Below are 6,917 nucleotides of genomic sequence, written 5' to 3'. Positions count from 1 at the left end.
ATTTTGTACATATTTGAACAGTTTATATTTTTGTTGATGTTAAAGAATAACATAAATGAAATAAAGACAAGTGGGAGCGTTTTTTTTAAGGGCTTGAATGGAACTGAAAGATAGCTGGATAACTAACTGACATCATCTTTATCCATAGAGCTCAAGGCTGTACAAATCAGGGCTTGATTGGAATCGGGCCAATTCACATTAACGTTATGTCAGCTTTAGTTCCTGTGGGTAACTTTGTCTTGGGCATTGCAATAACATCAGGAAACCAGTAGGTGGCGCTCAGCATATGCAATTCCCACTCAAACTCAACTCGAGTTTAAATCTCATCGGGAAGGAAAGTGGACTGGTTCTTGTATAGTGATTTTCAACTCTGGTACTCAGAGCACTTTATACAGCATGTCTCATTCACCCGTTCATATGAGTTTTTTTAGTTCTACGTTTAAATGCTTTCTGTCTAACATTCACATTTAAATGCATCGAGCAACTCGAGGATCAGTATCTTACCCAAGGGTACTTTGGCATGCAGAGTGGATCAGCGAGGGATTTAACTACCACCCTTTCAGTTAGTAGATGACCTACTCTAGGCCCTGAACCTCAGCCATTCTGAACGTAAATTGTCCTTCAAATTATGCTGTATAGTACTATAGTATAGTGTAATATAGTCTAAATGAAATAATCTTCTGCAAAATCCATAAGAGGTTTGTTTGTCTCTTCTCCACACCTGGCCTGGCAGCGGCATTTGAGTGGGAGATTGCATGACCTACAGTCTTTTGTGAGGCTCATCATGTTGTTATGGCTTCTTACCTTCATCAGACATATTCTTATTTCAACCTAAGATGTTTGGTTGTTGACCCTCATCTTTGTGAAGTGAGATAATGATGTTATAGAAAGTTGTGCAGGTTGGGCAAGCCGCATGAGAATGAAGATGCCATAAGTTTGCTTTTCAACAAGTACAATTAATCAGACAGTTTCAGGCAATCATTGCAACCTGCACAATTTTGCCATTTGTTTATAGTTTATATCTTTGTTCAGATGTTGGGGGGAGGGGGGTCCCTTTTTTTGCACTTTTTAAACTAAACCTCTTCCATGCATGAGAAAAAAGAAGATTAGAATAAACAAAGTTATGAGAGTCCCGTTAGTTATGTTACACAACAAAATTGTCTTTTGTTTAATAAAAAACTCAAGTTTTTTTATTTACAGGTCAATTATTTCATATTATTTGTTTGTAGCCAAACATGTAATATTTTAGTTTATGGTATAACTAATTTTAAACCTGCTTTAAGAGATAATTTGCAGGCCCAGGCACTAATTTCATTTTAATTCAACTGATTTTTTTAGTTACTGTATTCACATATCAGTTGTTTTGTTCCATCAAGTTACAGGATGTAAAGATTCAAAGTAATCTGACTAAAATAACACAGTTACAAAAATGAAACAAACATAAAATCCTTATTTTCCAGATTTTGAATGAGGGGGAGATCGTGGCTCAAGAGTTGGCAGTTCGTCTTGTAATCGGAAGGTTGCTGGTTCGAGCCCCGGCTCCGACAGTCTCGGTCGTTGTGTCCATAATGACCAAGACTGTCAAGACACTTTGCCCGTTGCCTCCTGGTGGTGGTGGTCAGAGGGCAGGGTGGCTGTGGCTACAATGTATCTTGCCATCACCCAGTGATGCGGGCGGTTGCCCGGGGCGGCATCGTGGTGGGGGGCGGCATCACGGGCATCGGCAAAAAAAATAAAAATAAAAAATTGCTCGGGAATGGCATAGGCACCGATCGGTTTTTTATCGCCCATTTGCTGGGAGTAAGGGCGGCCTCCGTTTGCAAGGTGCGCCTGCTGCTTGCGGCACAGAGAGGAGAGGGCGGGGCGGCGGGGGATTCTCTGGCTGGAGCAGCATCTAATAACCAACTTGCAAAATAAAACAAAATAACAACAAACACAAAAACATCAAACATTATGATACAGACTTATAATTTGCACCGATGTTTTTTCGAAATTTTATACGTGAAAAGTGAGCGTGAGAGCCCTCGGTGCGCCTGCTTTTTAGTCTTTTTCAAAATCAGAATTCTATAAAATCCGGTTATTTTGGTGCATAAATACATTGCTGTGACTGAGTGCAATGATAGACTTTTTGAACAAACATAAAAACTGTAATTTAAAATAAAATTGCTGCAAAAATGCTTCATTTCAAGTCTGAACTGAAGCGTTTTCATTTTGGCATTTCTTATTATTAATATTGAAAGTTGAGAGTTTTTTTTCCATCCTGTGTTGCCTATTATTATACTTACTGTTATTGTTGATACTAATATACAGGTTATATAAAGTAAAGTACAGAAAATCATATCATATGCAATAACTTTGCAACACAACAAATCAGCTTGTCAAAACATAGCACAGAGAGCACACAATGACAGAGATGGTGAAAATAAAGGAAATTTCCTGTCAATTATGGAACTACGAGCAAAGCACGATCCTGCTGTAAGAAAAAAAAAAGACAAGTCAGAGAAATGTCACATACCTTGGACATGCTACACAAAATGAAATAATGGATTGCCTGGCTAAAATGGGCCTTTCCTCAATAATTAGTGAAATTACACAAAGTGAGGCTTTTATTATAATGGTGGATGTAACCAAAGACCTCAGTAAGAAGGACCAGATGTCTTTTGTAATAACATATTATTATAAAGGGTCAGTGTGTGGGTGCTTCCTCAACTTTAAAGCTGCAGAGCATCTGGATGCTGCAGCACTTTCACAGAAAATGATATAAATGCTGCAGAAGTATGGCCCTGACTACAGAAACCACCTTGTGGTTTAACACTAACCTTGTAAATGATGGGGCCTCAGTAATGAGTGGAAAGAACACAGGTGTGCAGGCACGCGTTAAATTTGATGCCCTGTTAGCTTTTTATGTTTGCTTTAATGCACATTGTTTAAGTTTAGTATTAGTTGACAGTGTGAAAAGCATTCCTGAAGCAGACTGGGGTTTTTTGTCTTTTTTCCAATAGCTTTATGTTTTTGTTTCTGGTACCAAAAGTGGCTAGAGGTACAAAGGGCAAATTTTTAAGGTCCACCTAGAGAGTTACAAAGGCTGATAGAAACACAGTGGGTATGAAGGTACAATGCTTACAGAACAGTGAGGGACAGACTACCTGCCATTGTACGTCTGCTGAAAGAGTTATCTGAGGAAGGAAATGACAGAACTGTAGAGACAAGAGGTCTGTTAGCCTAAATACATCTAAATGTTGTCTTCTTATAACTTTGTTTTGCGTTTGGTGAGGTCAAACATCTGTCTGATATTTTGCCATCCCCGCAGCTCAGTTTAGTCAGCTGTTATTGACGCTCTTGTTGAAACACTGGTGGTAACACTGGTGATGCACCTCCAGGCCGTCACGTCACACCAAGCTCTGGCTTAGAGCCTACTATATTTCCACTCCAGTAGTTCAAAGACAGATCAGCACAGACAAGGAATCATTTCAAACTGGTACATTCCTCCAATCACTGACATGCTTCGGTCTGAGATGAAGAGAAGATTATTATCAGGAAACTGTTATTATGAAAGGTATACAAGCTTTAAATCTCAAATTTTTCCATTTTCTGCACAGTACACACACAGCAACATCAACAATCGGAAATACGAGATTCTCCAACTAACATAAATTCTTGAAAAAAAAAAAGAGCGACTGTAAAACATAAACACAAGTTTATTAGAGCTTATCATGAGCCACATAAGGAGCTGTTTCGTGAACTGTTTAAACCGTGCAAAATTGCACTTCCATTACCGTGACCAGTGTCATGTGAGCACAGCTTTTCAGTGCTCACATCTTCTCACCGACTCAGCAGTTTGAGGGCATTAAGCACTGAGGCAAGAAGGGCTAGAGCCATGAACCTTGATAATTTTGTGGATGCTTTAAGACATGAAAATGATGGAGCAAAACTGTTTTGAATAAATGTGATGCCAAAAGATGGTTTTGTTTTGCACCAGTAAACACGTAGCATGGAAACTCGTGAAAGTCTCTGTGTGGGGTTTGAAATTTCAAAGTCGTATTTCCAGTGAAATAACTACTGATCAAAGTGATGGTAGAATTTGTTTACTATATTATTCACAGGTATGTGATCCTGACAGATCACTGTTGCATCTCAGGGCCAACACATAGACAGACAACAGTTCACAGTCTTACATGATCCAACACGTGTCTGTCTTTCCTGATCAAGTTTACTCTTAAAGTGAACTCCATTCTTGGAGAGGGAATCTTAAGCTGCTTGTGCTCAGCTCTGCTGAGAATCATTAAAGCGGTGGTTGGGACTTCCAGTCAATCAAATAATCGATTAAAAACAGATTATTATGGATTTCAAAATCTTATTTGGTTTTCATTAGGGGTGCAACAATACTCGTATCGATATTGAACCGTTCGATACAGTGCTTTCGGTTCGGTAAGCATATGTATCGAACAATACAACATTTTTTGTTTGTTTTATCAACTTTTCTTCTGACAATGCTGTCTGTGTTGAGAGCTCAGTGGATCTGTGTTCGACTACTCCGCCTAAGCTGCACTGTCGAGTGCAGATCCACTGAGCACAGCGCAAGCTAGCAAGAGAGAAGCTAAGCTCGTGGCAACATGGCAACTGCCTCAATGCTACCTGAAATTGAACCTCCCCCACCCTCATTCAGATCTGGCGTTTGGAACTATTTTGGTTTTCATGTGAAGCATGACCCTGATGGTAAGCTTGTCATGGACAAAAGTAAAACAGTATGTCGGATGTGCCACGCAATGCTCAATTTGTGGGAACTAGTCCGTTAGCGCAGTTAGCTTGTTAACGTGTTGGCAGTCCAGCCCCATGCACAGGGCGATCTGCGGTAACTCATTAACGGAGATTTGGCGCGTTGTGGCGTTAATGTTATTTCAACGAGATTAACGCTGACAGCACTAGTGGGAACACAACGAATATGACTGCACATTTACTCCGACATCATCCTAGTGCAAAGACAAGTTGAAGCAGACAAAAACAACAAGCACGCATGCTACAAACTTTACCCGAGTCATTTAGACAGCCGTTAGCACATGATTCTCCTTATGGGGACCTGATATGTTTAATATGCTGCTGAGAATATAGCCCAGAAGAAGCGTATAGTATAGCTTTTATTTTGGAAAGAGCCATTTCTCTGTAATAAACTCTCTTTTCAAAAGATGAGTGATTTCTCTATCAGATATTTTTTTTATTACTTTGTTGTTTCAGGAACATTAAATCTAAAAACTGTACTTTTGAGTTAAAATATATATATTTAATTTTTCTTTCGCTCCTTTTCCCCGTATTTTTCAGGTAACCTATATTTCACAACATCATAATAAAACTGGAAATTTTGTTTCTGCTGTGCCACCCCAATATTTTTAGTGCCCCCCATATGCTTAAGCCTATAAAAAATTGTGGAGGCGCCCCTGCAACAGATCCGTTGGGTAAAGAATAATATTGTCCACTGTCAATAATTTATTATTCTCTTTTTACTTTTTATTAAACACCGTGTGTGCACCAGGTCATTTTAATCCCACTTTATAATCTGTGATACTGTGCTATTTATATTACTGTTCCATTTTTCTTTCATTTATAGTTTTTGTAAATTATGTCATTTTATTAGTCATTTTAAAAATGTATACATTGCTTATTTTTGCATTTTAATTTAACTCTTTTGTTTTTGTAATATTGCCAAAATGGTTACAGTGTATCTTACTGAATTATATACCACTGGAGAAGTTTGTTGTATGTTGTGTTTAACTTGGGTTTTAGCCGTTGTCATAAAGGACTTCCCCAACTTTGGGGGCAAATAAAGTATACATTGTGTTTTCTTCGTATAATATTCATGCGATTGTGAACTGTGCATTCATGAAGTCAGTATAGCTTCGCTGGTTGAGGTCACGGGGCTATTAATGAGCGGCAGCTGTCCCACCCAGGGTTAGATAATCCAGTCTGGGACCAGGCTGTGACTTCAGGCTGACGTGCCGCTCCAGCCCAGCCCATCCTGCGATGCAGCGCCGCTGACGCTGTCCGCTCCGCAGTCTGTCGGTGAGAAAACAAGCCTCGCTCCTCCACAGCTGCACATGCGTTTCACCGAGAACAACACCATCGCCGACCCCGGAGACGAGGTTAGTGCATTAAATTGTGATTTTTGTTGTTTTCTTTTGTGAGCGATTTGGTTAGAGGTGCGGAGGGAAAAGGGCTCCGCTCAGCAGCATCGCGTCGGAGGCAGAAAAATGATGCCTAGCTCGGTCAGATCGGGAGGGACGGCTTTCAGACGATGGTCACCCTCAAACCGCTGTGTCGTGTTAGAAGACGCCTTGTTTTTACGGTTAAATGACAGTTTCAGTGGATGGATGTGCCCGTTTGCCTTCTGACGTGATAAACAAAGATTTATTTTAATCGCAGCAGCACAAAGGCAGCGTGGTAACGGTCTACCACATCATCCATGTTCGATCATCTATCCGCGGCTTCGGGGGGGCCTTGGGCTCCGGAGTGAAGTGCGCGATGTTCGGTAATAAACTGCGACTGCTCGGGATCATCTGCACTGGTGACACCAGCGGCCTGCACATTGCCATCACCATATTGATCCCTTATTAGTAGAAACAACAGGGATACGCGAGCAGCGTCAGGTTAGGAAGATTGTAAAGGGATGACTTCCGCCAAAGATTTACAAAATAAAAGCTTGACTGAATCGAAGAACTATAAACGTGTACAGCAAACACCATTAAAAGGCAGGATATGTGTATGGGATGGATCAAGAGACAAAAATACAATAAATAAAAATATAAAAAAAAACAGGATCAGTTCAACTGATAGAAATATGAAGTTTGTATTTTTGAAAAGGAAATGTACCGTACCATGTAAAAAAAATTGATCAAACAGTGTTTTTGTATTGTTCAGATCCATTA

General features: G+C 39.9%; 1 protein-coding gene across 5 annotated transcripts in view; it reads left to right on the top strand.

The window, feature by feature from the left end:
- Positions 1-5,964: 5,964 nt before the first annotated feature.
- rusc2 (RUN and SH3 domain containing 2) overlaps positions 5,965-6,917 on the top strand; it is a 42,612-nt gene continuing 41,659 nt past the window's right edge. For all 5 annotated transcript variants that reach the window (XM_087849486.1, XM_087849489.1, XM_087849488.1 and 2 more), the window contains exon 1: positions 5,965-6,134. The gene's annotated coding sequence lies outside the window, so the exon portion shown is untranslated. The remainder of the gene's footprint in view (positions 6,135-6,917) is intronic.

Source organism: Neolamprologus brichardi, chromosome 12 (assembly GCF_056152115.1).
Source record: "Neolamprologus brichardi isolate AB-2024 chromosome 12, ASM5615211v1, whole genome shotgun sequence".
Taxonomy (NCBI): Eukaryota; Metazoa; Chordata; class Actinopteri; order Cichliformes; family Cichlidae; genus Neolamprologus; species Neolamprologus brichardi.
Note: the sequence above shows the minus strand (reverse complement) of the source record. Positions and strands in the feature narration are given on the sequence as shown.